This window comes from Anolis sagrei, chromosome 4 (genome assembly GCF_037176765.1).
Source record: "Anolis sagrei isolate rAnoSag1 chromosome 4, rAnoSag1.mat, whole genome shotgun sequence".
Taxonomy (NCBI): Eukaryota; Metazoa; Chordata; class Lepidosauria; order Squamata; family Dactyloidae; genus Anolis; species Anolis sagrei.
Genome location: NC_090024.1, coordinates 105,661,543 through 105,672,412, shown reverse-complemented (window position 1 = coordinate 105,672,412; position 10,870 = coordinate 105,661,543). Strand labels below are relative to the sequence as shown.

The 10,870-nt window shown below is 42.1% G+C and overlaps 1 long non-coding RNA gene across 1 annotated transcript; it reads right to left on the bottom strand.

Annotated features, from left to right (window-relative positions):
• Window positions 1-514: 514 nt before the first annotated feature.
• On the bottom strand, window positions 515-7,612 carry LOC137096816 (uncharacterized). The gene is made up of 3 exons (XR_010909742.1): window positions 7,561-7,612; window positions 4,057-4,114; window positions 515-863 (listed from the first exon to the last, which is right to left on the bottom strand). It is a non-coding gene; the product is annotated as an uncharacterized lncRNA (long non-coding RNA).
• Between the last annotated feature and the right edge of the window lie 3,258 nt (window positions 7,613-10,870).

Genomic DNA, 10,870 nt, shown 5'->3' with positions numbered 1-10,870 from the left:
TGTGGCAGTGCAGGCACAGGGGAGACTCTAAGGGAAAGAGACCATCCATTCAAAGCCACCTATCCTGAATATGAAGTAGGCACAGGGGCAGCTCAACCCATTACGCAAAGTAAGCGTTTGCAGTATAGTTGATTTTGCCCAGGGGGGTTCTTGAGGCGCTCTTGGGGGAAAATAGACCTTGACATATGCGAGTTGTAGTTACTGGGATGTATAGTTCACCTACAATCAAAGAGCATTCTGAACTCCACCAACGATGGAATTGAACCAAATATGGCACACAGAACTCCCACGACAAACAGAAAATATGTTTCAGTGATTAATTGGGGGGGGGGGGCAAAATACTGTTTGCTTACCATTGAAAATTACCTAGGGACGCCTCTGAGTAGGCAACATATTTAACAAAGCATGTAAAGTATTACCTACCTATTATTGTACACAAGAAACTATTTGTTTTATAGTTTTCTCCCCACCTCCAGCTTCCATATCTGTGTTATTGTATTATCAAAATTACATGGGGCATGATTTTTGAGGATCATAATGGCTTTCGGTGCTCTTGTAAACACAACTTTAGATGCTGTCATACCCATGATGAGGACACGTCATTAAAGTAATAACCTCAATGGCTTTTAGGGATCAAATTAATCTCTGCCATTTAATCCCTTACTGGAGCTGGTGAACACTATGCTGACTCCTGCCAGGAAATATAGATGCCTTAATGCTATTACTCTACCTTTTCAATAACTCTAAAAAGCCTGCCTTTTTTAACACTGGGTTTTCCTGTGATCCGTTTTGTAAGACTGGTTCTTGCTCTTCTCGCTGGCTGTTTTCTGCATTTTTAGTTTTCATATCTCCCTTGTATCCCCCTGTTAATAAATAAAAGAACCACGGTGAGTGAAAGAGGAAAGCTGCTCTGAATTCCTTCCAGATGGATAACTTTCCAATGTCAGGCTTTTCATTTGGTTATAACCCCAGCTGGAATGTGTTCTATTGTTTGGTAATTTTTAATTCTTTACATGTTTGAGAGGGGTGGTGGTTCTTTTTTTAAAAAAAGATATGGGTTATTTGTTTTGTTAAATTATCATGTTTTTGTCATTACTCCACAAAACTCAAGATGATGTAAGAAGTCAATTCATCTTCTCTTTATAAGTTTTTTTTTAAATGAACAAAACATTAAGATTATGACTTTTCCCAAGGCAACTTGGATTTACATGACTGATGGGGGTTTCAATATGGGTACTAGCTGTACCCGTCATGCGTTGCTGTGGCAAACCTTCCATCCCTTTTTCTCTCTTTCTCTCCTTCCTTCCTTCCTTCCTTCCTTCCTTCCTTCCTTCCTTCCTCCCTTCCCTCTTTCCTTCATTCCTTCTTTTTTTCTCTTCCTTCTTTCCTCCCCCTCCCCCCTTTTCTTTTCCTTCTTTTTCTTCTTTATCTCCTTTGCTCTTTGCTTCCATCCTTCCTTCTCTCTTTCCTTCTTTCTTTCTCGCACTTTTCTTCTCTCCCTCTTTCCTTCCTTCCCTTCTCTCCCTTGCCTGGGCAACGGCAGGAAGGGAGTCTTGCTGTAGCCCTCAGCCTTGCTGGGCCAGGCGTGGGGCAGGCGGAAGGCACTTTTCGAGGCAGGCCTCACTCACCCAGCGCTGCCCCTTCTTTCTGCCATGGTTGTGGGGTGCCTTCTCTGTTGGTGGGTGGGCACGCGAGAGGGGTCATATGAAAGGCACCCTGGGGCTGCGGCAGAAAGAAGGGGCCAATGTGGGTGAGCAAGTTCCCCCTCAAAAAATGCCTCCCACTCCCGCTGGGCCCAGCAAGGCTGAGGGCTGCAAAGCTCCCTTCCCATCGGTGCCCAGGAAAGGGAAGGTGAAGCCTGGCAAGCAGAGTCCACACGGAGCAGCCACACACACCTCTCTCCAGGGGGAAAAGAAGGAAAAGAGGTCTATGTTTGGTGGGGCTGACAAAGAGAGGAAGGAAACTGGGAGGGAGGGAAGAAAGGAAGACGCACGGAAGGCCCTGGCATAGTAGGGGACGGTAAACCCAAAGGCGAGGATGGTAAGTGCCCCATGGGGGTGGCAAGTGGGAGAGAGAGGGGGAGACACCAAATTGGAGGTCTGGGTAAGCCGAGGGTCTGCCTGCCCAGCCCACCGGAGCAGTCAATGCTCCCTGATCATGCAGGAGGGAGAGGGGCTAGTGGGTCATTTTCATGTTTGGGTTTTAAAGTCCCTTTCACTGTTGGGGGTGGGTTGAGTGAAGGGCATACATTGGCCTGATAGGTGTATTGTTTCCAAATTTGGTGTCATTTCATCCAATAGTTTTTGTGTTATGTTAATTCCACAAACGAACATTACATTTTTATTTATATAGATTTATTTCATATATTTGAATCCCATCCTTCTCACCCCCAGAGGGGGACTCAGGGCAGCTTAATGACAGGCATTCATTCATTGCCAACAACAGTAATACACTTGGTGTTCCAAGTGTAAGACAAATACTCGAACCACTACATCACATGTGTCAAACCCAAGGCCCTCACGCCAAATCTAGCCTGCCATGTCATTTTATGTGGCCATCCAAATGCTGAGTACAACTCCTGTATTCCTCATTGTTACACATAATGACAAGAGCTGATGGGAGCTGTGATACAGTTACATCTGGAAGGCTTCCGTTTGTTCTCTTCAATCAAGATAGTGGGGTTTCAACCTAGATAAAAGACTTGTGGACACAATGCCTGACTTTAAAATGCCATTTAATCTTTTCCCAACCTCAGGGCCACAAGTGCTGTTGGGATACAATTCCCATCATATTCAATCCACATGGCGAATAATCAAAAGTGATGGGAGTCATCATTCAATAACATCTCCAAATTATGCAAAAACTAAAGAACACCAAAAACTATGAAAAAAATAGTTGGCATTCTATAGCCATAGATTCTGCATCCATAAAGATGATGTGGCCCTCGATGAAAATGAGTTTGACACCCCTGCACTACATTACTATGCTGTTTGTAATTGCTATTGTGCCATTGTTTATGCATTTTGTATTTTGTGTGTTTGCACTATTGAGTGCTTTTGTGAGCTGCCCCGAGTCCCTTGTCCCTTTGGCCAGATAGTGATGGGGTATAAATAAATAAATTATTATTATTATTATTATTATTATTATTGTATTATTGCCATTGTTTATGCATTTTGTATTTTGTGTGTTTGTACTATTGAGTGCTTTTGTAAGCTGCCCCAAGTCCCTTGTCCCTTCGAGCAGATAGTGGTGGGGTATAAATAAATTATTATTATTATTATTATTATTATTATTATTATTATTTGAAACACAACAAGATGAGTCCACAGCAGACACTTTGCTGGCTGCTGTATTGGATCACACGTCGAACACTTCCCACACAGTGTCTAGGACTGTGTGATGTATCAGTGAATAATGTGTGCAGATCCCAGTAAGGTGGCCTTCTGCAGCTGGCAGATGGTAATTTTGTCAGCACTGATTGTGTTTAAGTGCAGGCCAAGGTCTTTAGGCACTGCACCCAGTGTGTCGATCACCACTGGGGCCACCTTGGCTGGCTCGTGCCAAAGTCTTTGCAGTTCAATCTTTAAATCCTCATATCGTGTCAGCTTTTCCAGTTGTTTCTCTTCAATCCTGCTGTCACCTGGGATTGCAACATTGATTATTATTATTATTATTATTATTATTATTATTATGCTGTCATGGCTCTGAAATATATGTTGTTCAGTGATTTACTGTATGTTCAGGTCTACAAGACTAGCTATTATTATTTCTTCATAGATGCAGAACTGAGTAGGGGAGACCGTGACTTAACCAGGAGTCACTGAAACTGTCTTAGAAGTTGTGATGAATCGAATCACAACTTCTAAGTAAATTCCTCTTCGTGGTATCACATTTTTAGACCAATGGTGCACTGCTGTGCCCCTCCAGATGTTCTGGGCCATATCTCCCATTGCAGCTCCTTCTCATTGACTATGGGTAAGCAAAGGTGAAGAGGACAAAAACTTCTAGAGAGTTCAGCTCCCCTCCCCTTCTTTAGAGTAGTAACGTCATACTTACACAAACCTCTGTTGTCGTAACTTCTATCGACATTTGCAGAATTACAATACGGTCTGTTCTGTGAAAAGAGAGAAAATTCAATCTTTCCCATTCTTCTAGTCTATATAAATAAAAATGTAATGCTAGTTTGTGGGATTAACAGAACTCAAAAACAATTGGATGAATTGACACCAAATTTGGACACAAGACACCTAACAACCCAATGTACGTCCTTCACTCAAAAAATTGATTTTGTCATTTGGGAGCTGTAGTTGCTGGGATTTGTAGTTCACCTACAATCAAAGAGCATTCTGAACCCCACCAACGTTGGAATTGAACCAATCTTGGGACACAGAACTCCCATGACCAACAGAAAATACTAGAAAAGTTTGGAGGGCATTGACCTTGAGTCTGGGAATTGTAGTTCACCTACATCCAGAGAACACTGGATCTGGACCAAACTTGGCATGAATATTCCATATGCCCAAATGTGAACACAGATGGAGTTTGGTGGAAATAGACCTTGACATTTGGGAGTTGTAGTTACTGGGATTTATAGTTCACCTACAATCAAAGAGCATGCTGAACCCCACCAACGACAGAATTGGGGCAAAATTCCCATACTTATGGCCATCCAGTCCAACTCCCTTCACCAGGGCAAGAAAACGTAATCAAAGCCCTCCTGATGAAGAGCCATCCAGCCATAGATATAGATAGATATATATGATTCAAACACACACAGAGATATAGTATCATAGATTTGAAAGGGACCCCTAAAGAAGGACAATTATATGTCGCATGTTCCAGAGTAGGCAAACCAGAAAATCTCCACATCAACACTGACAAAGAAACATCAAGGAGGACTGTTTACCCACAAGCATAAAGGAATTACATATATTAGAAACTATTGCTCTATTTTCCAGATCACCAGACTTGGCCACAGCAACGCGTGGCAGGGGACGGCTAGTAATTGTATAAAATTGACTTCTGCTTGTTTTTCCTCATTTCCTCTAGAGCAGGGGCGAGAATTGTGTTTCCTCTTTCCACCCCCAGATGTTGTTGGACTGCAGCTCCACAGTATTCCTCACCATTTATGGTGAGGGGAGAAAAATGAAGAAGCATTCAGTCCTATCATCTCCTCTCAATTTTACTTGTGTTTTATTTGCATCTGCATTTAACATGTGGTCAAGAAAATGGCATTGGTGAATGAAAGGGGGAAAGCACCCTCCATTCAAGCAGCAGTGCTTGAAAACAGGAGCAAGCAGAGGTTAAACATTCAAACCGGAAAGTCATCTGGATACAGCACCGGGGAGCTGGAAAGGATTAAAGGGAGTGGGAAGAAGGTAATTTATACTGCTCAAAGTTCCTTGGAGACTCTTAATGTGATAAGCAGTGTAGTAAACTTAGAGAATTGGAGGCAGTTGGAAAGGAAACCGCTGTGAGTCGCCTTAGGGCTGAGAACAGCGGTATACAAATAAAGTAAATAAATAAATAAATAAAGGGGAACGAGTTGACAAAAATAATTGCAATCTATTATGTTTATAGGCTAAAGGTAAGGTTTTCCCCTGACATTAAGTCCAATCATGTCCGACTCTGGGGTGTGGTACTCCGCTCCATTTCTAAGCCGAAGGACTGGCGTTGTCTGTAGACACCTCCAAGGTCATGTGGCCGGTATGATGCAAGGAGTGCAGTTACCTTCCCGCCGGAGCGGTACCTATTGATCTACTCACATTTGCACGTTTTCAAACTGCTAGGTTGGCAGAAATTTATACTGAATTTATGATCATTTCAATCTGGAAAATACAACTAAATTTATAAGGTTAAATCCATCTGTTAATCCCAACTAAATGTGGGCTTACCACATTGCCACTTTCTCAGTGGTTGTGCTCTTGTTGGACCTCACTCCTGGATTTAGACCTTTTTAAAATATTTCCAATCTAACATTAGTATTTTTTATTCCAGTATAATATTTCATATTTTGTGTAGTAAACCTTCAGCTGAAGATACAATTTAGACTCCTCAAAATGCACAAGACGTTCACTCTAAATTATATATTCTTACCATTGTTAATTATTATGATTAAACCACTTAGTCATAATAATAATGATTATACCACTTAGGGAGCCTCCGGTGGCCCAGTGGGTTAAACCACTGAGCTGCTAAACTTGTTGGCTGAAAGGTCACAGGTTTCAATCCAGCGAGCGGTGTAAGCTTCCGCTGTCAGCCCCAGCTTCTGCCATCATAGCAGTATGAAAACATGCAAATGTGAGTAGATCAATAGGTACTGCTCCTAAATCCAGGAGCAAGGCCCAACAAGAGCACAACCACTGAGAAAGTGGCAATGTGGTAAGCCCACATTTGGTTGGGATTAACAGATGGATTTAACTTTATAAATTTAGTTGTATTTTCCAAATTGAAATGATTATAAATTCAGTATAAACTTCTGCCAACCTAGCAGTTCGAAAACATGCAAATGTGAGTAGATCGATAGGTACCGCTCCGGCGGGAAGGTAACAGCACTCCTTGCAGTCATGCTGGCCACATGACCTTGGAGGTGTTTACGGACAACGCCGGCTCTTCGGCTTAGAAATTGAGATGGGCACCACACCCCAGAGTTGGACATGACTGGACTTAATGTCAGGGGACAACCTTTTACTATAACACTTAGAGTGCCTATGGAATTTACATTTTACAAAGATGGAAATAAAATAGCCTATGATCCCATTCATATCCTATTAGGACCCTTCCAGATAGGCCTTATATTCCAGGATCTGATCCCAGGTGTTCTACTTTAAACTGGATTACATGAGTTCGCACTGCCAGATAATCTGGGATAAACAGAAAACCTGGGATACTGGGATATAGAGCCTGTCTGGTAGGCCCCCTAGCTACTAGTTAATACTATATTCTGCTCAGTGAGAGGCTTTCTTTTAAAAATTTAGACATGTCCACTGCTCCAGAATGATGGGCTGTGGTGTTGACACGAACCAGTTACAGAAAAAATGTTGGTCTCTTGTTGCAACAGCTTCATTTTAGTGCATTTTCAATTACAATTAAAAGTGCTGGTTACAATCTTGGAAGCCCAACATGACTTTGGACTAATGAGTCGCTCTCTGCATTGCATCTGCTACCAAACTGACTTTTTCTTGTGGCTTCCAGGCGAGAGCTTATTTTTGCACCTTTAAAATGGGTTTTAAAATAGAATTGTTTAAAATGGGTTAAAACAGTAAGTACCTATGCATACGTAGATGTGCATACACAGAAACTTCGCTATTTATGGTAATAGTTTTTATTTACCCTGTAGCAATCTTGGCAGGCACAAACATATCCTAAATGTATGCAAGGATGAGGAGAAGACACGGAGCTTGATGGGTAAAATATTACTGCTTGCCTATGTATTCATGTATGTTGTGCCCCTCTAAAACAGCTCATAACATAGGCGAAAACAAAACTGAAGTCTCAGAACTTTTGGTAAAATTTGTATTGCCCAAAACTGGACCTAATATTGAAAATTACTTCAAATACCTGTTTTGGATCAATCACGTCTTCTTGAATTCGTGACTTGGTGGACTTGTTAACATGGGTTACATTTGCCAGCATGTTTCTATAAAGTTAAAAATAAAATGTATGACTACTTTGTTGTAAGCAATATTAAAATATAACAACAGTGGAAAGAAGGGCCTAAATATTAATTCAGAATAGAATTTTAGAAACTGTATATCTGACCAATGGACAGGACTTTAAAGATTATTTTATTTATTTACTATGCTTCTATACTGCCATTCTCAGCCCGAGGGCGACTCATGACGGTTTACAAAAGGCACAATTTGATGCCCACAACAGTAGAAAAATAATGTAAACATTAAAAACATTTAACACAGGTAAAAATTCATTACAATTAACATCAGTAACACAATAAAAACCATAAATCCTCCGCATTTCATTACCAGTCATTATCCAGTCACGTTGTCCAACCATTCCAAGATCAGAGTTTAATAGCTACACTGCGTTTGGAAAGGCCTGCTCATATAGCCAGGTTTTAACTTTTTTGCGAAACGTTAAGAGGGTGGGGGCTGATCTAATGTCCCTGGGGAGGGCTTTCCACAACCGAGGGGCCACCGCTGAGAAGGCCCTATCCCTCGTCCCCGCCAATCGAGCCTGTGAAGATGGCAGGGCCGAGAGCAGGGCCTCCCCAGAAGATCTTAAATTCCTAGAGGGTTCGTAAGGAGAGATACGTTCGGACAGGTAAGCAGGGCCAGAACCGTTTAGGGCTTTATAGGCTAAAGCCAGCACTTTGAATTATGCTCGGTAGCAAATTGGCAGCCAGTGGAGCTGGCGCAACAGAGGAGTTGTACGCTCCCTGGGCGCCGCTCCTGTTAGCAACCTGGCTGCCGTCCGTTGGACCATTTGGAGCTTCCGAACAGTTTCTGACTTTTTTTCTTTCATCACAATTGGATGGGGCGGTCAGAGCCCTTGTATCTCTTACTCGCTTAGAGTTTCAATCAGAGTTTTGGGGGATGTATTGTCGAAGGCTTTCATGGCCGGAATCACTGGGTTATTGTAGGTTTTTTCGGGCTATATGGCAATGTTCTAGAGGCATTCTCTCCTGACATTTCGCCTGCATCTGTGGCAAGCATCCTCAGAGGTAGTGAGGATGCTTGCCATAGATGCAGGTGAAACGTCAAGAGAGAATGCCTCTAGAACATGGCCATATAGCCCAAAAAAACCTACAACAACCCAGAGTTGTGGGACATTATTGCACAAAGTCGCTATTTCATGGCAGCCGCACAAACCCCAATGGTAGTAACATATACCAGCATGAGCACTCTCATTATTATATGTCTTTACATTTGTGCAGCTGTGCCACTCCACTAACCCATGGCCCTGTATTCCTGAAAGAAAAACCTCATAATCGCACTCCTCAGCAGCTCTATAATTTTGGAAAATAATTTTTAAAAGCAATCTTGTAATTAACAGCAACGGTTGATTTAAAAATTCAGATAAAACTTTCCTTTCTTCTACTTACTTTTTTCCTGGATGATTATTGCTCTGATTGTGAATTAAATAGCGTTTCTAATTTTTTTTTAACCAATTAAAATTGGCTCAACCACATGTGCTGTTTAAGCTGGATAGATTCTGCTGGGCTTCATGCCAAAACTGAAAATACGCCGGAATTTCCCGACATCTTTAAGTTCCATCGGCTAGGCTAAATCTGATCACAATAGATTTTGAATTTTTTTTTATTATTATGGAATACCTAGGGATGTTTTCTTAGCTTTCACAAAGGTTTCCAGATTTTGAGGCTGGTGCTTATGGTAAAATTTGTTTTTAGTTTTCTTGCCAATGGATTACTGGATTTCTTTTTATGGTAACATTCCTTATCAAAACAAGACTTGTCCTTCAGAAGCATTAATTTCCTACATCCTGCGATCTCAATCGTAGATATAATTGTCTCAGTTAAAGAGCTAAAGTCCATGATCTGGGATAATTTGTGACTTCAGCACAAAATCTGATTTCTCCACTGCTTACAGGGATTAAAGATCAGGAAGGAAGTTATCATTTGAGCAGTATGCTCAAATATTCTGCACATCCCTAGTCAGGGATAGAGCCAAGTTGCTGTATCATGTGCATATATTTGCACGCATGAGGGTTGGCTCTTATCCAGTGCTTTCCATGCCAATAAACGATGAACCAGCTATGGGTTTATTCCATACTTTGCCGGAGCTATTAAAGGTGCTGAACCCATCTTCAAAGTTTGCAATAGAATTCAGAACAGATTCATCACACTTTGACGAAGGGCCCTTCCACACTGCCCTTTATTCCAGGATCTGAGCCCAGATTATCTGCCTTACACTGGAATATAGGAGTCCCCACTGCCAGATAACCTGAGATAAACAGATAATCTAGAATCAGTGTGGAAGGGCCTTCATAATCCCATACATGAGCACACCACCATTCATTCAACCACTCATCAGGCCCATAGCCAGGATTTTGATTCGGGGGGAGCTGAGTTTGATTCGGGGGGGGGGGGGCTGAGTCTGAGTGAAAGAGGGTCTACCCTAGCAAACCTTTATTATAATTACCCCAATACCCCCATGCATATGGGATATATTGAGCATGGTGATGAGATCATGATATGAATAAACATAACAGTTGAAATAATGTACCAGTAAGGCCTTCTCGCAGACCACCATGAGAATTTGGCGGGGGGGCTGAAGCCCCTCAAGCCCCCCCCCCCTCTCAGCTACATGTCTGCCACTCACCTAGCCTGCCCTCACAATTTCTTACTCTCTTCTATCCCTCTTGGTGTGTCTCTTCTTGACTTCACCCCAAAGCAATCATTTGGGGAATGGTAACCTCCTATTCGGAGCCCCCGGTGGCGCAGTGGGTTAAACCCCTGTGCCGACAGGACTGAAGACCGACAGGTCGCAGGTTCAAATCTGGGGAGAGGTGGATGAGCTCCCTCTATCAGCTCCAGCTCCTCATGCGGGGACATGAGAGACGCCTCCCACAAGGATGATAAAAACATCAAATCATCTGGGCGTCCCCTGGGCAACATCCTTGCAGACGGCCAATTCTGTCACACCAGAAGTGACTTGCAGTTTCTCAAGTCGCTCCTGACATGACAAAAACAAAACAAAACAAAACAAAACCTCCTATTGGAGTCAAGGCAAACTTTTTTTAAAGCAAAGAAGTCTTGTTATATGAAATAATAATAATAATAATAATAATAATAATAATAATAATAATAATCTTTATTTAATACCCCGCCACCATCTCCCCAATGGGGACTCGGGGCAGCTTACATGAGGCCAAGCCTAACAGCATATTACAA